Source organism: Spinacia oleracea, chromosome 6 (assembly GCF_020520425.1).
Source record: "Spinacia oleracea cultivar Varoflay chromosome 6, BTI_SOV_V1, whole genome shotgun sequence".
Classification (NCBI taxonomy): Eukaryota; Viridiplantae; Streptophyta; class Magnoliopsida; order Caryophyllales; family Amaranthaceae; genus Spinacia; species Spinacia oleracea.
In genome coordinates, this window is record NC_079492.1 from 90,050,710 (window position 1) to 90,078,439 (window position 27,730).

Below are 27,730 nucleotides of genomic sequence, written 5' to 3' on the forward strand. Positions count from 1 at the left end.
CATTAGAATCTACAAAAACCCAAACTCTTTGAACGCAATAAGATAGATTTTTGGACAAAACCAGAACGAGAAAATCTATTTATTTCAATTGAAAATCATCCATAAGAGACCACAAAAATGAAAAATCAATGCTTTCCTAAAATACAGAACCATTGCTTTACCACGAGACCACAAAAATCAATGAATTGAAACAGTGCCAAAAAAAAAGCTATCTATGTTTCGCATCTGTACAAATCTAGGGTAATTTTACGGAAACAAGTTACATGTTTCGGTACGATTCGATCTTTCGGGCCTAAACAATCACCATGTGCTAATAAATATTATGGAATATCTAATTACATGATAGTACTCTCTAATATAGTTAATTATTTAGGCAAACAATATAGAATACACAAACCAACACATCTATGAAATCAATCATAAACTACAAGCATGAGAGTACCTAACACCATACATAAAACTACAAGCAAACTCTCTCTAAGCTTCGTAGATTTATTGGTGCTCGGTTATACTAGAATTGATCTCATGTGGATTAACAAGACAAATAAAGATCACAGAATTCACTTTTTTAGTACAACGAGTTTATATGGCCTCACAAGTCTGTATACATCCTATGTATAACCTCAAATGACATCGAAACAGTAATTCTAGGTTTCCAACAGGCTGAACAATATGGAATTCTTGAACTACCAACAAGAAACCACACCATAAAGCATATGCGAATAAGGTATGCAAAATAAATTATTATTAGTGTGATTGATGACCATATCAATGTTTGTCAGGAACAGAAAAACGATTGAGATCAGCTAATTGACAAATCCATGAATAAAGAGTCGACTTCACAAACAGAGAGATAAAAAACCCGAATACCATCGACACCCAGTTAACTAACTCACTATTCATTCACTGATATATATTCCATTTTTCATGTGATACTTCTCAATATTTAGTAGTCTACTCGAGCTAGATACAAGAATGGGAATTCCACAATACTTCTTATAAACAACTAGCTTGACATTTAATTATCTCTAATGCTGAAAAGTGGGAAAAAAGGCAGACTGATTCCTCACAATTGATACATTTAAACACAACTCTTAGTGGATATATCAACGAAATTCTAAAGAAAAACTCATACCTTCTCCTCTGACGTTACTGTCAACTGGACCATAATCGGGTATGATAATCAAGTGAATGTTGCAAAGCCACAGAAAACAACGAAAGACAAATTGCCCTATAGAAATCAGAAATTAATTAACAAAAATTAAATTCCTAGTCCTAAATTGCCCTAAATTCAATCAAACAACAATGTAAACCTAAAATTCCCAATCATACTATCTCAGTTAACCAGTGCACACTTAACCAATTAAACACGTACATCACAAAAGGAGAAGCAAATCAAACAACAATGAAATCACAAGCTAATTAATCAAATCAAGCAACAATTAAATTACTGAAATCAAATTTTCAAATTTTATTTAAATTTTACTTAATTACCTTGAAATCCTGAGAAATTTCACGGACAATATGCTGGAATGGGAGCTCGCAGATGAAGAGGACACTTGCATATTTCACTGTTTCGAAAACCCAGCTATATCCCTCTTTCTCTCCCCACTTTTCTGCAATTTGAAGGCATGTACCGGTGTAACTCGGGACCAACTCAGTCTGAGTCGACTCAACAGAATGCCCCAAAACTCAGCCCCACTTCCACCGCACCCAAGATGAGTCGCCGCCGATTCATCCAACTCAGAGCTGGAGTTTTCAGAGAACGCGGCTTAAATCTGGTTGAAGAAGTCATCGCTTTCAGATCTGGGTTTGCCTCCTTCGTATTCGCTAAGCTTGAATTTTAAAACAAATATGAGAGATTGGGATGATTTGGTGAGAGGAGACTTTGAAGGGAAATCTCGATATTGATTTTGAAGGAGAGATCGACAGAGAAGCTTTGGAGTTTCAACAATGGAAATCTGGAAAATACGAGAGAGAAAGAGTTGTACAGGGGAGGCAGGATATGTATGAGAGAATAGGAGAGAAAGGGAATATGAGCAGGTAGACTGCGTCGCACCAAATAAAAAAAAAGGAAAAGGTAATAATGGACACGCAGTGCATCGCAGATTTGTAAATCTGCGACGCACTTGACTGAGTCATTTGCCTCGCAGCTTTGTTAATCTGCGATGCAAATGACTCTGGGGGCATCCTAGAGTCATTTGCCTCGCAGTTTAACAAAGCTGCGACGCAAATGAGTAAATTTTATGCTAAAATTTGTTATTTGCATCACATGTTCAGAATGGCGTGGCAAATGCGGGGATGCAAATAAGCCTTTTTCCACTAGTGAATCGTCAACTTCAGAATACCGTATCTCTTAGCTCAGGGTTCCGATTTTAGTAATTCTTTAAATTCATCAGGACGAAGAGATATACAATTCTTATTCGGAGAACATAACCTCAAAATGATTAGAAGATTGTTTAAATAAGAGAAGAAGAATCTGGTGCTGACATCACAACAACAACAGCAACACTCAGTTTCAGAAGGGCATATCTCCTAGAATAATGCTCCAAATTGGGTGATTCTTGAACCTAAATTGGTTAATTTTTCAAGGGCTACAACTTTGGGTCTTCTAATTGGGTTCACAAATGTAGGAACTAACTCCTTAGACATGGAACAAGGAGGAGTTGACAGCAATAAGATTTGTGTCTTCGTCTTTGGTTGACACGTATGCAAGAGGGAGGAGGGATGACTAAGAGTCAAGGCTAAAATAGTCTTTTGCATTAACCTAAAATAATAAGATTTAATAAAATACCAAATATCTTTAAAACACTAATAAATCTTTATCTTAAATTTGAATTCCTTAAACCCATTTTCTCAAATACTTTAAGACACATATTTAAGATATATAGTTAAGCTAATAAATATTACTACCAATTAATTAAGAGCTGCTTAAAAACGGGAATTTACATTCTACCACCCTTAAAATAAGTTTCGTCCTCGAAACTTCAAAATACAAACTTTAGATTATCCGAAAGGAACATATTATTTTGAAATCATATCTTGTAATCCCCTTGTAGGAAATAAACTAATATAACTCGATTTCCTTTACAGATGTAAGTCGAATATGAGTTATTGGATTTTGAGCAAGAATAGATGAATATGAGATTAACGATACCCAATCTAATTTAAGAGAAAGGATACTAGATGATTGATGATGACAATATACTGAAACTCTCGGTCAGGATATGTCAAAATGAAATAATAGCTTTTACAATGAGCTTAATCTTTTCCTTAAGACTCTCATTTCCAAAATCAAACAACCTATTCCAGAATATAATTCTAATAATTCAAAACAAGCAATGAAATCTAAAATCCTCAATCCATCTTCTCGAAATGCATTACCATACTAATATCTTCAAACCTCGACACTTCTTTAAATGTAGTTACACCAATTCCCAAAATATATGTTTTAGCTTTCCATTCTTCATATCCCTAAGTTATTTCACAAGCCAACCGACATCACTTTAAATCTTCCTTTTAATTCCCAACTCATCGATTTAAAACACAAAACTTTGAGCTTAACGTCCCAAATGCATCTCACATAACCATTAACTATTTGTCGATCGCATTACGCATTTTCAACTTGTATGCTATGATATGAAGATCATAGCAAATCCAAAACCAACCTTGGCTCTGATACCACCTGTAACAGCCCACACTTTTGAGCTGTTATTTAGAATTACTTATTTCTCACTAATTGCGCTTAGAATTTAATTTACAAAACAAAACCTGAATTAATCCTTATAATCAACTATAAATACACAAGGGATCTTAACCTATCATAATCTCTGATGGCCTCATAACATTTCAGCAAAATTATTCCTTCCTCAATCACATCTGTAATCCACATCCGAGCTTACACAATACCTGCGAAATTACTAAAAAGGATTCTGCCCCCACCAGGACAGGTGCAAAGAATTACTAAAGAGGATTCTGCCCCCACCTGTAACAGCCCACACTTTTGAGCTACTATTTAGAATTACTTATTTTTCACTAATTGCGCTTAGAATTCAATTTACAAAACAAAACCTGAATTAATCCTTATAATCAACTATAAATACACAAGGGATCTTAACCTATCATAATCTCTGATGGCCTCAAAACATTTCAGCAAAATTATTCCTTCCTCAATCACATCTGTAATCCACATCCGAGCTTACACAATACCTGCAAAATTACTAAAAAGGATTCTACCCCCACAGGTGCAAAGAACAAAGTCAGAGAAATCGAGTACACATTGCCCAACCTGAAACTCATTTTAATGGCTTAAAATATAATTTCGTTATTTATTTATTTCAAAGATAAAACCGATTCAATATGAATCAAATCATATTCAAATTACACTCAGAATTAAATTGCAATAATTTAAAGCACGTGAAACATTGAACAAAACTTTGATGATTATAATAGATAAATAAATCAAGCAAAGGTTTGTACTCAGTCACCAGGTGTTTTCCAAATATCGTACGATTTATATATTCAGAAGTCTTCAAATCCATTTTTCAGCATAACTAATCTCGTCTGTTTTGAGAATGAATTCATCACATGTTCTCAATTCGTATCTCAGAGTCTACCCGAGCTTAAACAACTAGCACAACTCAACTAAGACTAATTCGATCTCCATTCCCCAATACAACATGAACAAAATCTCATGTTGAGGCTCACATCCAAATCACACATATATATTCCTTTTGAAAACAATGAACTCAAATACGGATTGCTCTCGATAATTTATTTTCAAAATAATATCAAATAATAATATAAAACATGTATTTCTTAGAAATCCTTTATAATTCAAAGCTTGCACAAAATCAATGATTTAAGAGATATTTGCTTTTTCTAGCAAATTATTTACATTTCAAATCACACACGTTGACAAGCTTCACAATATTTTCTACTTCTAGCAAAATTAGACACATTATATTTTTTAAAACATATATACTAATCGGGGGAAGAGAACACGAATGGAGACGGGTTCAAAAACCACAGTCTCCAAACTTTTAGGGGTCGTCACCCACCTTTTCACACATGCTTGCAAGACTTTAGGACATGTCCCCCACACATATGTACAGATGTACATTTACACAGATGCACATTCGTACATTTACACAGATCACACACAAATACCGTTGTTAACGGCTTCTTCCCCACTAAAACACATTTGAAAACTTATCCAATAAATTGAGGAAATATATATTCTCACACATACTCAAAGTCTTGTATCACAACAAAACCTCATCTGAAATCTTAAACACAATTGAAAATATTGGTACAAACCATACTTATACAAAGTTATAAATTTGTCCAAAATATTCGCCTAAAGATCAAAATGAACTACTCATAACTTTTCACAAATTTCGTGTACGTGATTCTTGAAAAACGATTTTGAACATAGTATATACAAAGTCCAATATTCTTAGCAATACTCGAATATAAATTATACTTCAAGGCAAATCATATTTCTTAAACTTATCACAAATCATACTCTCCAGCTCAAATTTTCAACTCACTATTAATCCATCGAAATCCTTAATCTCAATTACACAATTGCACGTTCAATTTGGTTTGTAACACAAAGATCACACCTCCAAACCATTAGTTTATAATCACCATAGCATAATAAGCTCATATCCTTCTAATGCGTAATCTTCATAAAGTCTAATCACTTATAAGTAATCCTAAATGAATCTAACTTCTCAATAAAATACGATACCTAAACAACCTTAATAGCTCAATCTATACTCGTCAAACTTAATTTCATGCTCAATCGCACATGGTTACGTACAAAACTCTATCACATAGATCTTATAACTAATTATCATTAGGGATAAAGTATAAAACAATATATATAAATTCAGAATTTAATCGTATTGAAATATAAATTATTTATATTAATTCATCTTATTCAAAGAATAAACTTGGTCTTTCAAATTCAACATAATCTTTACAGAAAACCTTATAAAGATCTCAAACGAAATAATTTAATAAAATGTCGAGCTTCTCAACTCGATAAAGGATAAATTGCTAAATATAGGTCATACTTCGTACTTCGGAAAATCAAGTAATTAATTAAAAATACTGAATATATTGAGTAGTTCAAAAACTACATTCTAGAAGATCAATTAGTTTACTTCCTATGATTACCCAAATCATAAAACTTATTTCAAAAGTGTTTTTCGTTGTAACTAATCATTTTCGTCATATTCGAACTAAAATCATACAATAACTGGTATATTGGTGAAACCATCGTTTAACAATAACTTTAATTATAACATAAATAAAGAAAATAGTAATCTTATAAAAAATAATTTGTAGATCTTATTATAAAATTATATGGCTCAAATAATAGTTCAAGAAAAGCAAAAGAATACAAAGGAAATATATTTGTCGCTTACGATTCAAACGATAGTTCTTGCTGAACCTTACTAATCCTAACATAGGTTAATATATATGTGAGTCACACTCATAGTTCTCTAATCATGTACTCCGTACCTTATTTCAAAATTTTGTCATATCTATAATTTGATTACCAAGAATGATATTCAATTGTATTTCTCGAAATGTACTAAATATAATGAAGCTAACATAAGCCGACTTAGAGTATTGAATTCCGATCACATTACAACACATATCATTCTTAACAAGTATATGTATCTTTACAAATCTCAAATTGGTCACATTTTCCATATACGTAACCAAATTTTCATAAATCTTGCTACCAAACCTTCACAAGTCTCACAATCAAAATGTCAAGTCTCAAAAATCGAGCTTCCACAATCCACATGTTTAAATCAATTGGGATATATAAACTAAAACAAAAATTATTAAACTCACTGAAATTCTAAAAATGTTCATACTCACATCATATTTTGGCTTTCCAAATCACAATAGTATAAGTAAAACTTAAATCGAAATTCATGTTGTTATACGTAAATCACATTCTTAAAATAAAGATTATTAACACAAGCCATAAATTTTCATCAAAGTGGATGGACAATGTGTACCTTCAATCGTCACACCTAACCTCCAAGAATCTCATTTCTCAATCGCCATCAATTTACCTTGCCCTTTAGAAGCCAACAACAAAACCAAGAAGTTGGGGAAGTGAGAAGTAACAAGGAAGAGGAGCAACAACAACAACACGTTGGCAGCAACAATCGTCAGCTTCAGAATACCGTATCTCTTAGGTCAGGGTTCCGATTTTAGTAATTCTTGAGCTTAAATTCATCAGGACGAAGAGATACACAATTCTTATTCGGAGAACATAACCTCAAAATGATCATAAGATTGTTTAAATAAGAGAAGAAGAATCTGGTGCTGACATCACAACAACAACAACAACACTCAGTTTCAGAAGGGCTTATCTCCTAGAATAATGCTCCAAATTGGGTGATTCTTGAACCTAAATTGGTTAATTTTTCAAGGGCTACAACTTTCATGGTGAACAAATTGGCAAAACATGAGCGGAAGATGGTTTAATTCAATCAAACAGGACCGACGTTTGAGAAATACCAGCTAGAGAAGGAGAAGATGAGATGGATTTTGGTTCTTCTAATTGGGTTCACAAATGGAGGAACTAACTCCTTAAACATGGAACAAGGAGGAGTTGACAACAATAAGATTTGTGTCTTCCTCTTTGGTTGACACGTATGCAAGAGGAGGGAGGAAGGATGACTAAGAGTCAAGGCTAAAATAGTCTTTTGCATTAACCTAAAATAATAAGATTTAATAAAATACCAAATATCTTTAAAACACTAATAAATCTTTATCTTAAATTTGTATTCCTTAAACCCATTTTCTCAAATACTTTAAGACACATATTTAAGATATATAGTTAAGCTAATAAATATTACTACCAATTAATTAAGAGCTGCTTAAAACGGGCTATTACAACAAGTGAGAAGCAACACTCACATTGTAGCACTGGAAATCAAGCATAGCTTTGAATTTCATGAACTGTTTTAAAGATGGGTTTGAGGCCCATGATTATAAAACATTAGGGTTGAACATTTATCATATATGAAATGTATTTTCATATTCCATTTAATCTTGGTTTAGTATTAAATGATGAGTCCCTTCAATTTGACGAAATATTCAAGATAGACTGTCAGGACCAGTCCTGTGACTAAGAAATGTCTATCAAGTGAACTTGAATGTCAAAAGTTGAAAATGGTCTCTGGTCGGAGTTTTCTATAAAGATGGACGCATAGAAAACGTTAGACGACTAGAATGCAAGATGACTAGTAGTTCTGTTTCTTGAACTATGTGGACATGGCAATGTCATAATCATTTGCATAGATACTTACTTTGGGAAGACTAGTATCGGACAGACCTATGAAACTTTACTGTAAGAGATGAAAATCTATCATAAGTAAATTTCATTAAAATTATTAGACACTAAATCCTCAATACCTGAGTGATTTGAGATTACTTGTTTGAGAACTGCTTACTTTGACGTTGACCAACTGTCGCACCGTAAAAGGAGGCTATAAAGGCAACGCTCAGGTAATCACCTATCAAACGAAGTCTAATCTCAAGATCGCAAGATTGGGATTGTCCTCCCATAAATCGGGATCAGATGCTAAAAGTTGTACAAGGCCACTCGGAGAGCTAGAAACTGTAAAATGCATGGCCGTGCTCAAATGAATCATAGGCTATGATTATCTGTTTATTTGATCAGTTGAACTCTGAAACCAAGAAACACCTCTGGACATAATAAGGATGACAACTCTTACCTTATGTTCAAGAGCAAGCATCGAGCGACAAAGGAATTAGGAAATGCACACTTGTCCCTAAGGACAAGTGGGAGACTGAAGGAAATAATGCCCTTGGTCCAAGTATGCATTTAATGTTAAGTCTAATAAATGCGGTTCAGTATTAATTAAACAAGTTAATAAATTCAGTGAGATCAAGTGAGCTGAATGCCTAGCTAGAGGCCGCTTCAGTTCAAGTGGAATTAATGATATTAATCCACGGCTTACTCTTGACTGAACCCGTAGGATCACACAAATAGTACGTAAACGGATCAAGTATTTAATGGCATTAAATACTCCATCTATGGATATTCGGAATCGACGGATCTTGGTTTCAGTGGGAGCTAAGATCGTCAAAGGCAAACAATGAATACTCCGGAAACGATGATATTGCCGAAAACGGAAATATGGATCGTATCGGAAATATAAATATTATCCAAGTCATAGAATTTGCCGGAAACGGAAACATGGTACGTATTGGAAAATATTATCGGAAATGGAAATATTGCCGCAATCGGAAATATTGTCAGAATCGGAAATATTATCGGAATTGGAAAATAATTCCGGAAACGGAAATATTAAATATTTGTTCGAAACGGAAATTAATTCCGGAATCGGAAATTTTAAATATTGTTCGTATCGGAAATAAATTCCGGAATCGGGAATTTAATCGGAAGCGTATCGTACGAATTAGCATCGGACGAGGCCTGCCAGACGAAGGCCCAGCACGAAGCCGGGCCATCGCCCAGCAAGCCACACACATCAATCGCACACAGCCAAGCCCCGCCAGGCCCAGCGCAAGGCCAGGCCCAGCAAGGCCTTGGGGCACGCAAATCTCGGCTGCGACATTTGGGCTGCGAGCGAGTGCAGCTCGCGTGGGCCGCAAGGCTTGCGCGGGTGGTGCTCGTGCTCGTGTACAGTTGTGTGCAATACAAATCCTAAAGCTATTAGAATTTGTTCTATGATTAAATCCTAATCACTAGTAGAAAAAACCCCTGTTGCAACCCCCTTGTTGCAGCGTACAAGTATTAATACGCTTCAACAACCAGTCGGTCAACGCGGGTCAAACCCTTTAAAGGGTTGTTGCAGCGTACAAATTAATTTCCCCCTGCAAAAGAGATTTTTGCAGCGTACATAGTAAATGCCCCCTGCAATTGACCTTTTATTTTGCAGCGTACATGGTAAAAGCCCCCTGCAATAACATATTTGTAATTTTTTTCGCTGCAACTTTAACTCAGACCAAACATTTCTACCTCAAACCTCATGACCAATTTCGCAGCGAATATCCCACTCTCATTACTCCCTTCTTCTTCTCTCGGCTTACCCTGCGTCTCGCCGGTGGTTCTCACCAGTGGTCGTCGCCGCGTGGTCTCGCCCGTCGCCGGTGGTACTCTAGCAAGAGTCTATTTAATTTCCTCACCTCTCACCGGTGGTTCCCTGCTCGAAAAACCCCCGCAAAAGGTATTCCCTGCTCGAAAAAACAACCGGCGAAGTGATTCCCTGCTCGGAAAACTAAGCTTCTTTGCTCGGCCGGTTCGCGAACCCTGTTCTCCGTCAATCCTCGCTGCGGCAAGTAACTTTCTCCCCTGTCCCTTTTTATTTTCGTTTTCAAAATTAGGGTTTGTTCATTTTTCATTTTTGCAGAGAAAGCCAAAGAAATTGTTGGCTGACAAGATTAGGAGAAAATACATACGTTTATCTCGGGTGGGTTATGATTTCTTTTGTTTTAAATGATGAAATTTTGCAAATTCTTGAATCTTGATCTTCGTATGTAATTTAAACAGAGATATATCAATTAATTTGATTTTCTTGATGAGAAAAATATTGTAATAATCCCTGATTAAGGAAATATAATTCTGTTCATGCTAGAAAAATTCACTCAAAGATAAATGTTGAACATCCGACTACCGTAAAAGTGATGTAAAATCGAATGTTTCTGGTGGTTTCATCTTGGTTAGTACCTCAAATCATGTTTTAGGCTCTTTCATTAGGCAAATGTGAAAAACTACTCCCTCCATTCTTGAATGTCAGTCCTTTTTTGAATCTAAAGCAATCCAATTTAAGTAATTTCATGTTTCATGTTTTAGGCCTTTTCATTAGCCAAATGTGACAAACTATATATTATTCTGATGAAATTAATATGCTTATTTTGAGGTGTTTTCTTACTTGGTTCATTTGGTGGAGTCACAGAGACTTCCTCCACCCTTTTGAAGGGCGCATATACCAGTAAAAAACCGTACTGTTATAATACTCGAGACAGATACTGGAGAACAATACGAAGCCAATTATCTGCCTCAATATCGTGGACTCAGTGGTGGGTGGAAAAGGTTTGCTATAGTTCTGAAATTGGAAGGAGATACTGTTGTTTTTCAACTAGTTGAACCTGCCAAATTTAAGGTAGTTTTTGATAAAACTTTGTTATCTTTAGTTTGCATTTATTTTCTTCTTGGTCCTGCACATTGAAGTGTTCTTTAATACTAGTATATGTTATTGTTCATGGACTGACTGATATAAGGATAAGGGTAAATGTTAGGATTCTGCTTTACTTCGGGGGAATTCAATTGATTAAGTTTATATTTTGAAATCAGCCATACTTTGATACGTTAAAACAAAAATTGATATGTTTCAGCTAGGCCAGGCTTACTATTATCTGTCATTTTTTATTCCTTGCAGAATTCTTTATGGTCATCTAATAGTTCTATTCCACTTTCAAGTAATTATATGAATACAAATGATTTCGTGCAGTGGGTTATAGATGTGGATGTTAGCATATTGTTGTTAAGGGGTAGACCGAAGCTTGAAAATAGTGGCCAAGCAATCCAACGCAACTTTTATTCTTAACTTTGAGTGAATATGCATTCCTAACTTAAGCGTAACTGACAACATCGAGGGTTGTTGATTGAGCGAAAAGTCTTTTCAATTCCTAATTTTTATCCGTCCCAAACACATGTCTTAGCATAAACATCTGAACCACCTTTCAGCTAGCTGCACTTTGATTTAGCGTTTGAGGTATTGTCGTATTTATGCCTTTCCAAAGTTTCAGCTTTCATAATACTAGTCCCATAGTCTGGCTAGTATTATTATTTTCAGTTTTTCAAGGTCTTGTAGTGATCACTGATTCACTGCAAACTGGATATTGATTATTTATATACTGTATTAAATGAACTGCAGTTTCATGTTCGAGAGGGGTTCAAATCACTCTCTGATCAGTGGTTCCACACTTCCAACTCTCCTATGTAGTACTTATGCAATATATGCCGAGAAGCTACCTCTAGGATAGGTCTTTCTAGTAGTATGTTACAATGGTGTATTGGTGACCGGAATTATAAAATTATAATTGCTTCCACTAGAGCATTGATAGTCCTAGGAAACTACGTTGAGCAGCTTGGTATTGTGCGTACCGTAGAGACCCAGATGAATACAACGTTTCCTGGTATCTAGCAATCACTTTCTTTTTGGTTTAGATACTTGTGCTGCTGTCTCCTATATTCTCTGATAAATTGACGGGTTTTTTCCTTTGAGAGACTTGAGTTTTAGACCCTCATCCCCTGTAACTAAAAGCTGAAATGAGTCCAGTTTTGAGATTGAAAAATGCGCTTGACTATGTAAGAGATGCAGATGATGGAGCAAGTCTTTTTTGGAAAATTATAATTGGTGTTCAGTGTAAGTTAGAGAAGAACCAGAGTGATGGCCAGGGACTCAGTTACAAGCCAAGCCCAGAATTTGTCTTGCGGACTCTTGCCTTTATGGGTTTTGTTTGAGATGAGAGGAGGGTGGACATACTAATTTCAATCTATTTACGCACATCTAAGGCTCATGCCACAAACTTTTATGTTAAAAGGAATTTCATGGATAAAACCGTTCCACTGTTTTTTTTCCTGTTAAAGTTAAAAAAAATCAGACAACTGTTGATTTGATATTCCTCTGTACTCTAGTTCTGTTGTGATAAATTCACTTCTCCAACTCTTTGTTTGTGTAAATGTAGTCTGGCATATCTTCCCGTGCCTCTACTTACTATGTGATCTATTCTATCTTCTTGTATCTGTCCACAGTCTACCTCTTCTAGAATCAAATCACTAAACTAGTTGAAGCTGAGGATAAAAGCTGCTAATGAAGCTGAGGCGGCTTGCCAACGGCGTCTCTCTGTTGCTGAGGCTGAAATAGCTGATTTAAGATCCAAATTGGATACTACTGAAAGGTTTGGACTTGGTTGAGTTTACTTCAGGCCTTGGTTATTTTGTGCTTTTGGATTCACTTTTAAATACTAGGAGCTAGGCAATTGTTTTATAGAGGTATGGTAGGCAAGCACTTTTCGTAAAGGTATTCCATTGTATGTTTATTTTGTTTGAAGAAAGGGTTTTGTATCAGTAAACTAAACTTGTATGCTCTTGCTGGGCAGGGAAAACTGACCCAGAAAACTACACCCCAGTCATAATGCCATCAGGGTCTCACCCCCCCCCCCCCTCCCCGCCCACCCCACCCCCCCCCCCCCACTCCCACACACACACACACACATGTAGATTTGGTCCAACTCATCATCCAATTCTTACTCGAACCACTTCTATTTGCTTTATTTGAGTCACTTCTTCCACAAAGCTTTTGATTTCCCAACATTGCATCATTAGTTGACAAGTGATCGTTGCGAGGATTAGAAGCTTCGATAGACATTGTGTACTTTATAGTAGTTTTTAACAATGTTAACTAGCTTGGGTATAGGTGATAGGTATCTGTATATGTTTTCTGTGGCTCATTAGTTTGGATTTATCACTAGTTAGGGTGGAGTTGTGGGAACATGACAATTCAAGAATTAAGTATTTATAAAGAGTTATAACAACCTGTAAGTCTGTAACTTATTTTGTTCAGAAAATAGGACCCAAATTTCAATCTTATAAACAGGTTTGCTGTCAAATGTTTTGTGAAGCTGTTGAGATCCACATATATGAATATCCCTTATACCTAAGAAGTGACAGGGAGAGAGGGATCACCCTCTTAATGGTTGTTTCAATAACATATTCGCTCCATGTATGTAGATCACCAAATGTATTAACTTCTATGCAGCATGGAAGGCAAGCATTCGTTTCTGTGCCTAGCACTTTTCCTGTGCCTGGAGAAGAACTGATGTTTTGATGATTGTAAGAGGGGCAAGGAGAAGCTTGTTTGTGATGCTGCTCAAGTACTGCTTTATTTCGGAGTTGAACAAATCATCTATGTTTCTGAAATGACGCACTGCTAAATAAAGGTTTTTCTTCTTAACTATACCACTTCAAAGCACTATTTGTAATAGCTATTAGGACATTGTTATTAGTTGCTTGAATGTTAAAGTGTGATATTTAATTTGAATTTAATCTAATGCTTAGTTGAAATTTCTGTTTTTGTAAAGGTCTACACTCCGAGGAATGCGCCTATACTAGTGAGGAAATTGATGTGGTTCGTGAGCAACGGGCTAAGTGTTTTACCCGCAAGTATTTACTATTGGCTTGAGCGCGCTTGATCGAGGTGGTTTAGTTGTTATAGAACAATCGTTTACATTAAAATGTATGCGTACATTGAAATTGGAACGTATATTTGAATGTAGTACGTGCACTTTGGTTTTGGGATATATATATATGTATACAAAACACCAGTTATTATTTTTTATATTTGTTGATCTACAGGTTGCGATATTTTATTTATTGTTGTTGACAGGTTCCTATATTTGGTGTAAGACACCCTAGGTATAGATAAATAAAACTAAAATTTTCCCGCCAAAAGCACAGCTTTGTTGCAGGGGGCATATACTTGTTCGCTGCAACAAGTGTGTAAAATTAGGCAAAAATCAAGACTTGTTGCAGCGTACAAAATGATGTACGCTGCAACAGACTGGTTTGTTGCAGCGGGCTTTTATTTGTACGCTGCAACAGACTGGTTTGTTGCAGCGGGCTTTTATTTGTACGCTGCAACAGACTGGTTTGTTACAGCGTACAAATAAAAGCCCGCTGCAACAAACCAGTCTGTTGCAGCGTACATCATTTTGTACGCTGCAACAAGTCTTGATTTTTGCCTAATTTTACACACTTGTTGCAGCGTACATGCAAATGTACGCTGCAAAAAAGTACTTTTCGCAGCGTACATTGTACGCTGCAACAAGTCAATACTTGTTGCAGGCCCCCCAGTTGCAGCATACGATGTACGCTGCAACAGGGGTCTAAAAGCCCGCTGCAACAAGGGTTTTTTCTACTAGTGAATCCTAGTAGATAGATTTTATTTAATTAGAGTCATAATAGGATTGTAATTAAACTAAATTGGTATTCTAATAGGATTCTAAGTCCTTTTCTATAACTCTATAAATATGTGCCTAGGGTCACAAATTATATGACGTAAGAATTCAAGTATTCAAAGTGATTTTTGAGAGCAAAAATTCAGTCACATCATTGCTTACAATAGCCGAAAATTCTAAGTACCTTAAGGGCGATTCTAGTTGGTCAAGCTTAAGGCGGATCCGGACGTGCTGTGGACTATCTACGGAGGGACGGCACTTGGAGTCCTAAAGACTTGTTCTTGTTCGGTTCGGGCGCAGCTAGGGAGGGCACGCTACAAAGTGTATGCATCTGAATTATGCTAAATGATTATGTGTTAATAATATGTTTCCTGGCTTTATGGTTTTTCCGCATGATTTATGTTTATTCATATGTATCATAACCCAACAGGTCTAACTTTGTAGTTTATTGTATTTAGCATGTGAGGTGATGAAAGCAATAAACAAGTAAAGCAACATCACAATAGAAAATAAGTGCATAATTAATAAAGTACATCACCACCTAGAAAAGGACTAGGTGGGAAACCACATTGCCTAGAAGGACTAGGCAAGTAAAGTTGCATAATTAAAAGTGCGGAATTGAAAGGTGCAATATTTAAAGGCGTTATTGAAATTGCGATATTGAAGTACGTAATTGAAGAGCGTTATTGAAATTGCGATATTGAAGTGCATAATTGAAAGGTGCGATATTGAAATTGAACTTTGGCATATGAGATCCGAACGCCAAACGACTCCTTAAGAATAAGTGCGTCCGACATGGATTCAAAACCAAAAATCTCGACTTTAAGGCAAGTTGCTCATCCTAAATTTTCCTAAATTTTGAACATAGAAATTGAACTTGAAATATTGAACTTGAAATATTGAACTTGAAATATTGAACTTGAATATTAAACTTGAATATTGAACTTGAAATATTGAACTTAGGAGTCTTGAATCTCAAAGATTGGACCTTTTAAGGTTGAAAAGTCTTTATCTTTGATATGCTCCTATTTTGAAATGATCCTAGTTTAGGGAAGTGATTACAACAACCCTAAACATCATTGAATCTTGAAACTTGTACTTGAATATTGAAATGAGGAGTCTTGAATCTCAAAGATTAGACCTTTTAATGTTGAAAAGGTTTCATCTTTGATGTGCTCCAATTTTGAAGTTGTTCTAGTTTAAGGAAGTGATTACAAACAACCTTAAACATCATTGAACCTTGAAACTTGAACTTGAAATTTGAAAAGTGGAGTCTTGAATCTCAAAGATTAGACCTTTAAACATTAGAAAGGCCTCACCTTTTATTACTCCATATTTGGAAGATGATTCTAGTTTAAGGAAGTGATTACAAACAACCTTAAACATCATTGAATCTTGAAATTTTGTATTTGAATCACATAAAGTGTGGATTTTGTAAAAATGTATGATTGTTGTAAGTGGCACTTTTAAGAATAAAAGTGCCAACTTTACTAATCATTTTTGAAAGAGAAATCAAGGAAACATAGTAGATTAGGATTGGGATTCGGAATTACCTAGTTAGGCTTAGGTTAGAATTCCTTTTGGAGCTCCCAATTGCTTAGAACTTTGAGATTGTATGGGATTTTTGAAGAGTTTTTGTATTTTGATTTGAGTGGCAATTTTTGTATTACGACGTTCTGTTTTTAATTGCTTTGCCTAAAATGATGAAAATGAGGGGTTTAAATAGGAAAATGAAGGGCTAAACGCCAGCGTCCAGCGCAGCAGCTGCGTCAGGCGCTGCTGACGTGGCGTAGAAGCTGCCAAACAAAGACGAAGATGCCGTCCTTGTATTTGGCTTGTAGTGGGCGTACCTTTGTACGAATTGTACGAAATTGGCACGTAGTGATTTCTTAGGGATTAAGGCTTGATTTGCGTTTAAAAACAAGCCGTTTCGGTTTTTGAATTCAGTTTTACGGGACGAGGCCCGGCTTGCTCGGTTTTGTGGGTCGGCGCCCGAATTTGGATTGCTTAGTGTCATTTCGACTGGAAAAGGCCTTGTAAAACCAATGGAATGGTCCATTGGGTGAGATTGTACTTGGATTTTGAAATTGGTTTTCGGAAATTGAATTTTGTACCGAGTTCGGGAATGGGAACGGTCTCGGGGAGTGGAATTTGGCTCTTGGATTTTAGAATATATTCTAGCAATTGGGACTTCCGCATGGAGTTGCTCCAACCACCTAGCAAGGATAATTGTATCATCATCATCCCAATGGGGAGACATGATTTAGGTGTCTACAAAGTGGTTTACACCACATGTCCTTTGAGGTAGTGGGTTAGTTGAGATGTTTGAGTGGGGGCTCGAAAATATAAGTAAAGTTCCCTAGTAATGATGAATGTCATTGCGACTTAAAAATCACAACTCTAGACCCATTTCTCAATTGATTGAAATTTGTTTTTTCTCTTAGTAAAAATTTAGCTTGGGGGAGTCCTTGTGCATTATAGGTTATTGGGTTCAATTTTGGGAACGTTTCCATCCTTTGAGAACTATTTGTGACTTTTGGATACCTTAGAGGCACTAATTGATGTTCAATGATTAAAATGGTGGTGCTTTTGAAACTTAGATTAGTCTATCCCCTAGATTCCTAACTCGTGGATACATTTTGAATGTGGTGATGCTTTAAAAGTTTGTTTGAATCATCCTTTGTTTTGAGAACCATATTTGATGAGAAGACCTTGGACTCATTTCTTTTTGTTGTGTTTGTTTGGAGTTGTAGGTTAAACTCTCCGGAAACCCTCACGAGAGCATATTCGTCCACTAGAGCGATCTAGGGGTTTAAAGGGCTTGTTGCACATGCTAATTGCAACCGTGATTCCTACGACAGTGAGTTAGGATTTATTGCTTTCATTGGTGTTTTTCTTATAGTTTTGTATTGTTTACTCGAGGACGAGTAAAGGATTAGGCTAGGGGAGTTTGATAATTGGTAGTTTTGTCACCTATTAAGTGTCTATTTTGTCCCATTTTTATCATTTTTTAATCCTAATTGTGCATTTTCTAGCTTATTTTGCTTAGTTTTGGATAATTGTTACAATTGTAGGTCTTTTGTAAATTTTAGTTAGTTTTGTCACTTTTCTATGATTTGTTACTTCTCTCTTGTGTTTAATGTTGTAGGTTTGTATCTTGAACGTCTTCACGCCAAGCACAAAGAATGAAAGGGTACAACGGAGCGAAATAAAGCTATTTGGAAGAGTTTTGCAACGCTTGTGCACAACAACCACATTAAAACGACCATAACAATTTTATTACGTAATATTTTCATTTTATTTAAATTGGAGATGAAATATTTTTCAAGAGCTTTCTAATGAGTCGTCACACGCGTTATTTGGACAAGAAACAAAGTAGTTATGGCCGTTCGAAGCAGGGTATGTACGATTTTCTGCGAAGTTCCATTCCAGCCGCGACCAGGCTACATCTCTTACCCCGGTCGGGATTTTGCTACTAGAAGTTTCTGCATTCTTTTCCCAGCTTCGCCTTCGCGGCCGCGACACCCCGTCCCGACCGCGATGACCTTTTCTGCGAACACTTTCTTTTGACGGATATTACTATGTTGCTTGATATAAATAGTCATTGTACTGCATTTTCAAAGGGGGGAGCCATGTATTAGCAGATTTTAGCTTAGGTTAGGTTTTTTAGAGAGAGAAACTCTCATTTTCTAGAGAGAGAATGTGAGAAAAACTTGTTGAATGCTTGGATTTTGAAGAATCTAAGAAGGAACCTTGAAAGATTTGAAGATTGCAATATCAATGAGAATTTCTTACTCTATCTCTTATTTTAATTTTTTAATTTACTTATTTTTGTATTGTTTCACTTTTAAATCACTTTTTTGTCTTTGGTTAGTATTGATTTCATGTTATTAGTTGTAATATCTTTATTCTTGCTATTTAGAATGATTTGTGAGTAGTTGGTTTACTTGGGAATTGATTGAAGCCTTTGATGAGATTATGAACCTATAAATTGAACATGGGGTTTTCACTTGTAATGAATTTGGTTGATTGATTTGGTATTTCATGAATGCTTGCGTGATTGGCCATCATAAATGGATTATTTAGGTACCCTTAGTGAAAGATCGAAAGATGAAGTTAAGGGTTTGCCTCAAGTCTATCATTAGACTTGGAGGACCATGAAAATAGGGACTACATAGTTTAGGGGACTTACTTTGATTGTGTTATGTTCATCTTGTCTATGGAAATGCTTGGTTGAATGTCTTCGCCATGAAAATAGGTCTTTGATTGGAGATTAGGTCAATCTAACTAGCTTGAAAGAGTAGTTAGAGTACCCTTGGATGAACGATCCCCTCAATTTATCCCCTTTGAGTCTTTCTCATTTTGATTGTTTGGTTTGTGAATTATTTCATTGATGGATACCCTTTCCCAAGGCCTTTTTTTTATTGTTTTAACCTAAAAATCACCACCCCAAAAAAAAGACTTGGCCTAACTTATCATAGTCAATATTTAATCGTTGCCCCCCTTAGTCCCTGTGATCGACCCTTGCTTGCCCTTTCTACCCATTATAGATACCAAGTTAGGTTTATATTTTTGGTAGGCTTGACGACGACCCTATCATTTGGTAGGTCCAAAACATTCAAATATTCAATTCATTGTGGAAAAGATTGCAACCAAGATTAATGCTTGAAATTCCATTGCCCTATGACAATCCCAGAAGCTAATTTTGATAAATTCGATTCTCAATTTCTATGGCTTCTCATGTTCTTTTATGTATGGAGGTTCCTGGTTCGATAGTGAATAAAGTAGACTCATTGTTAGTTAGTTTCTTCTGGGCTAATAATTATAAAGCAGGGATGCATTGGGTTAAAATAAATACTATTCAGCTCCCTAAAGGCTTAGGAGGATTAGGAATTAGGGTTATGGCTTCGTTAAACAAAGCCCTTTTGATGAAGCAAGCTTGGCGGTTGTTTAACAATCCACAATGTATTTTAGCAGGGATTTGTGGAAGGAAATTCTCTTCCCCTTTACAAACAGGGTTACCTGGACATGTCATAGGGAAAAGTCTCTCTTTGGATATGCGAGGGCTTTGTAGGGCCAGTAATTTACTCCTTAAAGGATGTGACCGAAAAGTTGGTAATGGTCAGCGGGTAGTGGCAGATAAGGATTGATGGGTTCGAGGGAAGGTTCCAGTGTTTAATTTTGATGTTCGTCTCCAAGATGCCAAGAAGTGGGAGGTTAGTCATTTTATTGCTCCTTCCGATGCTGGTTGGAATCACCCTAGGATCAAAGCTAGTTTCAAGTTTGATGATGCTCGTCGAATTGTAAGTATGGAACTTCCATCTCTGGATCGCGAGGATTCCTGTACTGGGGCTATCTCAAGTCTGGTAAGTTCACGGTTAAATCTGCTTATGCAATGATAGCACAGGAAGATATGTCGGTCAGCTATAATAGAGCTCCCTCGGATTTCTATAAGAATCTCTGGTCTCTTAAGATTCCCCCAAAATGGAAATTATTTATATGGAAACTTCTCCATAATGGAATTGCAACCAAATTCAACCTGCAATCTAGAGGTATTCAGATGGTAGTTGGTTATGGTTATGTGCCAGTCGAGAGGAGAATATTCAGCACATCTTTCGTTTCTATAAGATTGCACAACAAGTTTGGAAGGATGAATTTCTTGCAATCCATTCAGAATTCAATGAAACTATTTCCTTTGCGGATTGGTTTATATTCTATATCCGGTTATTTTAACCCCGTGATAGGAAAAACAATGCCAGGGGTATCTACTTTATTAGTACTTAGCTCTATGGGCACTTTGGTTATCTAGGAATAACCGTGTGTTCAGGAATGAGATAACAACAACAGCTTATGTGTTTGCTTTAAATCTGTAAATTGGAAGGGTTATGTTGTGATTTTGTTCATCTTTTTGTGGTTCATCTTTCTTCCAGGTTAATCTTTCTTCTCTTTTCCGGAAATTCTTATCTGATTTTCTCAATCTATGTTGTTGATTTCATCTGTAACTTGAAAGTTAGAACAATTTATTCAAAATTTAGGGCTCATTGTTGTATGACGGTGAATATTACTGGTCTGAATCTTATGATATGACTATGATCGATAGCTGGCTGGTTCTGTTGCATTTTATTTTATTTTCTGAAATACTGCTTCATGTCATGTGTTTATGTGTATAAATTTTGGACCCAGTCTATGAGCGTCTTGAATAGGAAATGGTTTGAAGAGGCTTGTGAGTAATGTTGGTATACTGTAATATGTTTCTCCTTGTTGGTTGCTTCATAATGCTAGATTTTATTCCCTGCTTTGGTTTTGATTTGATAATAATGGTTTAATCTGGCTGTTCTTTTATGTATATGCATGAATTACATGAAGTGATGAATGAGGATAACATATATTTATAAGACTTGAGACGTCTTGATTACTGATTATATTGATGCATATTGAATGTTGACCGTGGATGATAACCCAATTTTTTAATAATTAAAAGTTCATCACTATCGGGATAAGGTATACGAACTCATGCTTGTGCCTTGTGCACCTTTACTTGCAATCATTCTCACATTGAGGTATAACATTTATACAATATAATGGTGATTGGTTTTATTATCTTGAGCTATTTTGATGTCCATCTGCAGATATGAGAGTTGACTTGAATAGTTCTGTAAATTCTCCATTCCGAGAGGCAATGAAAAGGATGGGTATCGAGGATATGGATCTTGTTATGGTAGATGCATGGTGAGTTACAAAATAAACATTACCTTGTTTCTACTTTATCTGTGTTCTGTCTCTTTCATTACTCAGTTTTTTCCCTTTTGATCTGTGAAAAAGAGAGGATTGCTCATTCTTTTAATATTGTTACTGTTTCTATTATGCAGGTGCGTTGGTTATCATAGTGAGGATGACGCTCCAAGGCGTAGGCTTGCTAAGCCCCTTATTTTTTGCAGAACTGAGAGTGATTGCCCGATGGAGAATGGTTATTCTCGTCCAGTTGAAGGAATCCACGTTCTTGTTGATATGCAAAATATGGTGTTGATTGAGTTTGAGGACAAAAAGTTTGTTCCTCTACCACCTGCTGATCCACTAAGAAATTACACTCCTGGTGAAACAAGAGGAGGTGTTGATAGAAGTGATGTAAAACCATTGCTTATTCTTCAGCCTGAAGGACCTAGCTTCCGCGTGAAAGGCCATTATGTTGAATGGCAGAAGGTGCTTTATTACTTATTTAATCTGTTTTTTAGCATTACCATGGAAGCTGCAACTTTTAATTTTAATTGTCTTATTGATTTATTCTTATTAGACTATCTCTCTCTCTCTTTTTTTTCTTATTTCTGGTTGGCGGTGGAGATTAAGCATTGGATTTACTCCACGAGAAGGTTTGGTTATACAATCTATTGCATATGTTGATGAAAGTAGAGACCATCGTTCTGTAAATTCATGGATCCGATTCTGGATTCACCGACTCCTGAAAATTTAAAAGGTGCCTCATCTTTTGATGACAAGATGAAGAATAAGTTATACAAGTCAAATTTTTGGTCTTCCTGCCTTCATCGTGCTGCTTCTCTTGGGAAAAAAGTGATGGTGTAAGAATTCAATATTCTGATACTTGACACTAGTATACAACTTGTTGGTTTGTTTGAAGTTATGGAGCTATAAGTATTGATTGTTGCAATGTACTGTCCTGCTGGATGACAGATTTTATGGACCTTCGTTTGTCCCTAGTCTCAAAGGTTCTGAATTACTGATTTGAGGTAATCACTTCTTTAGTTGCTACTGTCAGACTATATATAGCATCTTTAGTAGTTACCACCTGCCTCTAATCAATAAATCAAATTTTTTACTATGAAATGTCATTATTGTTTTTGAAGGCTTTATGAGGACAGTAGACGAACCTGCCTTAGCTATACCCGGAAGCAAACCTGTAAACCCAAAAAAATAAATGAACACACTGTATTGTTTTTCGTGTTGCTGATATTTAGATGCCCTAATAAAGCTTTAGAAATGAAGTTATATGTTGGTGTATATATTGTTATAATCAATAACTATTCATTATGGCTTTGGCTGAGCTCGTTTGTGTTTGTTTCTTTGCTTGTTGCAATGCGATTCTACGTGCTGCTATTCTGCTATACCTGCTGATATTCTGCTCTGCCTACTTTTTGGTGTTTGTGTTTTTATGTTTAGCTTGTATATGGAGTGAAACTCTACAAACTCTGTCACTTTAAGCCTTTAGTTTAGTCAAAATGAAATTGCTATACATTAATAACTACTAGTACCTTCTAGGATAATGCTTTGGGATCTCTATGATTTGTGAAAATATTTTATTAGTATATATGGATTGAAACTCTTCATTCTACAATTATTTTAGACGAAGTATTCTATTAGTGATGTCCAAATGACATAACTAGAGGGAGTATCTCGGCCTGTCAAAAGTAAATATGGATAATTTTGTGTTTCTATGCCAACTTATTGATGCATAAATAGAAAAAATGTTCAAGCTCAGATGCACATTAACTTCTTCAGATAGCTCTACAGATGACAGTGTCCCAGAATTCAGATATCGTCTACTACAACTACATCAAGTAGAGTTGTAGGGGGGTCCATTCCAAAAGCACTACATCAAGTGCTGGTTATGGCTCATTTTACACTCAGTTGCAAGTTTGCAATGCTCCCAGATCGAAAAAAGGTCTTTAAAGCTAGATGTTGCAAACGCAGAGCTGCTGATTATTCAGGTTTGTTAAGAGTTTACTTTTGATGATCTGTTGTTTGGTCTGTTGTGTTGATAGGCACTTGTGTTCATATGCACTACGGTGTTGTATAGATCTTCTTTTCTACTGCGTGCATCTAGTCAATTTATTGTTCTACTTATAAGGTTTACTGTTTCTACCCTTTAAAATCCTTGCAATCTTATATCATGCAGTGCGATTCAGAAGCAGATTGCTGCAAACTCTGCACTTAAAAATATTATTGCGTTGGCATTAATAAAGATTAGCTTGCTTTACATGGAGCTTAAGAAGATTTATGAGGTTAGTTATTTGAGCATTTTCTCGTTTTTACCTTATGTTTATTTCTTCTGCACGTGAAGATGGGGCATCACTTTCGTATAACATAACAGTCTGCATGAACCATTGTACATACCTATTAGCAATATAATCCAATGTGTAAATTGTTCTTAAATAGTCTGCGTAGACCTTAAACCTTTGATCAACTCTGAAGTGTTTAAAGGAGATTTTAACTTGATAACTAGTGTTTTTGTATTATAATTATTTCATGATTTGAGGAATTCTAGAAACAAGAACTTGTTGTTAGATAAGACTTTCTTACATATTGTTTCTCAAAGTCAACTTTGGTAATGCACAAGTAACAAGTTTTCCAAAGTGACCAAAAATAGGAAGAAAATGTGTTAAAGAAATTCAAATAGACAAGAGCCCAAGTGTGCATAACTAGACAAAACTAGGCGAGATTGAGTCTTCAAATCATAAAACTAAGAATATTATACATCTAACGGGTTTAAAATACTTATTTAAGTTCATTAAATGAAAGTTGGGACCGAAATAATTCAGTTTATTCAAAATGTTACCTATAATGATCAAACGAGCATTAAGTGTGCATAACTTGACCATACGTGAGAATGGATCTTAGAAACATTAATTTAAGTATAATAAACATATAGGGGTTTAAAATACTTGAATAGGTTCATTAGTTGAAAGTTAGGAGCAAAATAAGACATTTTAGTCAAAATATGAACTATAATGAACAAACTCGCATTAAATGTTCATAACTTGACCAAAGTATGTGAGAATGATTCTTAGAAATACAAAAATAACTATATTAAACATGTAAATGGTTTAAAATGCTTATATAGCTTCATTAGTTAAAAGTTGTGAGTGAAATAAGCCATATTAGTCAATATATGACCTATAATGATCAAACATTCCTTAATATACATAACTTGACCAGAGTGGGTGAGAATGAGTCTTAGAAGCATTAAAATAAGTATATAAAATATGTAAAGGGTTTAAAATACTCATTAACGTTCATTAGTTTAAAGTTGGGACCGAAATAAGCCATTTTAGTCAAAATGTGACCTATAATGATCAAACAAGCCTTAAATGTGCATACTTTGGCCAAAACATGTGAGTATGAGTCTTAGAAAAATACATCTAAGTATATTAAACATCATACGTGTTTAAAATACTTAGTTAATTTCATTAATTGAAAGTTGGGGCCGAAATAAGTTATTTTAGTTAAAACGTGGCCTATAATGAGAAAACGAACCTTAAATGTGCATAAGTTGACTAAAGTAGGAGATAATGAATCTTTGGAACATAAAACTAAGTTTATAAAACATGTAATGTGTTTTAAATACTATTTAAGTTCATTAACTGAAAGTTAAGAGTGAAATATGCCATTTTAGTCAAAATATGAACTATATTGAACTAACGAGCCTTAAATGTGCATAATTTGACCAAAGTGGGTGATAATGAATCTTTTAAACATAAATATAAGTGTATTAAACATGTAAAGGATTTAAAATACTAATTTATGTTCATTAGTTGAAAGTTAGGAGCGAAATAAGCCATATTAGTCGAAATGTGACCTATGATGATCAAACGAGCCTTAAATGTGTATAACTTGACCAAAGTAGGTGATAGTGAGTCTTTGAAACATGAAACTAAGTTTATTGAACATGTAAAGGGTTTAAAATACTTATTTAAGTTCATAAGTTGAAAGTTGGGAGCGAAATAAGCAATTTTAGTCGGAACGTGACCTATAACGATCAAACAAACCTTATATGTGCATAACTTGAACAAAGTAAGTGATAATGAGTCTTTTACACATAAAACTAAGTTTATTAAACATGTAAAGCGTTTTAAATACTTATTTAAGTTCATTAATTGAAATTTAGGAGCGAAATAAGCTATTTTAGTCAAAATATGAACTATATTGAACTAACTAGCCTTAAATGTGCATAACTTGACCAAAGTGGGTGATAATGAGTGTTTGAAACATAAATATAACTGTATTAAAAATTTAAAAGGTTTAAAATACTTATTTATGTTCATTAGTTGAAAGTTGGGAGCGAAATAAGCAATTTTAGTGTGAATGTGACCTATAACGATCAAACAAGCCTTATATGTGCATCTTGAACAAATTAAGTGATAATGAGTCTTTTAAACATAAAACTAAGTTTATTAAACATGTAAAGATATTTATATACTTATTTAAGTTCATTAATTGAAAGTTAGGAGCGAAATAAGCTATTTAAGTCAAAATATAAACTATATTGAACTAACGATCCTTAAATGTGCATAATTTGACCAAAATGGGTGATAGTGAGTCTTATAAACATAAATCTAAGTGTATTAAATATGTGAAGGATTTAAAATACGCATTTAGGTTCATTAGTTGAAAGTTAGAAGCGAAATAAGCCATTTTAGTCAAAATGTGACCAATGATGATCAAACGAGCCTTAAATGTGTATAACTTGACCAAAGTAGGTGAGAGTGAGTCTTTGAAACATTAAATTAAGTCTAATTAACATGTAAAGGATTTAAAATACTTATTTAAGTTTATTAGTTGAAAGTTGGGAGCGAAATAAGCAATTTTAGTCGGAATGTGACCTAAAACGATCAAACAAGCCTTATATGTGCATAACTTGACCAAAGTAGGTGATAATGGGTCTTTGAAATATAAAACTAATTATATTAAACACATAAAGGGTTTAAAATAATTATTTAGGTTCATTGGTTAAAAGTTGGAATCGAAGAAGCCATTTTAGTCAAAATGTGGCCTATAATGATCAAACGAGCCTTAAATGTGTATAATTTTACCAAAGTAGGTTAGAATGAGTATTTGAAACATAAAAATAAGTATGTTAAACATGTAAAGGGTTCAAAATACTCATTTAGGTTCATTAGTTGAAAGTTAGGACTGAAATAAGTCATTTTATATATATTATATATATATTGATGGTCGATTCTGTTAAGGTATTCAACAATCCGAGGGAGCAGCCTTTCATCACCGTGGGGATAAATGAAGTTCGAGACAAGTTGACAAACTTCATTACTAGTGATTATCTTTGATATTTTCTTGTAATGAATCTTAGATTATGGATGCTAGTTTTTCATATGATTGTAATATAATCGACTTTTAGATTTACAATTATATACTATTTAATTTAATTATCTATATAATTGGATACTTTTTATGTGATGTATGGAGGTTAATCATTGTCGTAGTCTAATTGTATAATATATGTAGCAGGGGAATCGGTTATACAACAAATCTTGATCAAGTGCGGCTCATTTATAGGCCAAGTGCGGCTCATTCATAGGCTAAGTGCGACTCATTTATATATCAAAAGGTCTTGTGTGCAACAGGTGCACATTAATATTAATGTGCACCAAGTTGTCACACGTGTGAACGGAGTAAACAAAACGCGTAGGAAAAAAAAAGAAAGAAAGAATCACGCAAAGAAAGAAAGAGGAGAGAGAAAACGCTCACAAAAAAAATCGCAGAAAAATCGAAATCGAGAAGGAAGGAAGGAAGAAGGAAGAAGGAAGAAGGAAGAAGGAAGGAAGAAGAACGCAATCGAAATCGATCGAAATAGGAGAGAGAAACAACAAAAACGATCGAAAACGAGAAGGAAGAAGGAAGAAGGAAGAAGGAAGAAGGAAGAAGGACTGAA

At 35.1% G+C, this 27,730-nt stretch overlaps 1 long non-coding RNA gene across 1 annotated transcript; it reads left to right on the top strand.

Annotated features, from left to right (window-relative positions):
• The first annotated feature begins 11,129 nt into the window (after nt 1-11,129).
• Nucleotides 11,130-14,442, top strand: LOC130464348 (uncharacterized). The gene is made up of 4 exons (XR_008924729.1): nt 11,130-11,192; nt 12,848-12,993; nt 13,854-14,034; nt 14,176-14,442. It is a non-coding gene; the product is annotated as an uncharacterized lncRNA (long non-coding RNA).
• The last annotated feature ends 13,288 nt before the right edge of the window (nt 14,443-27,730 follow it).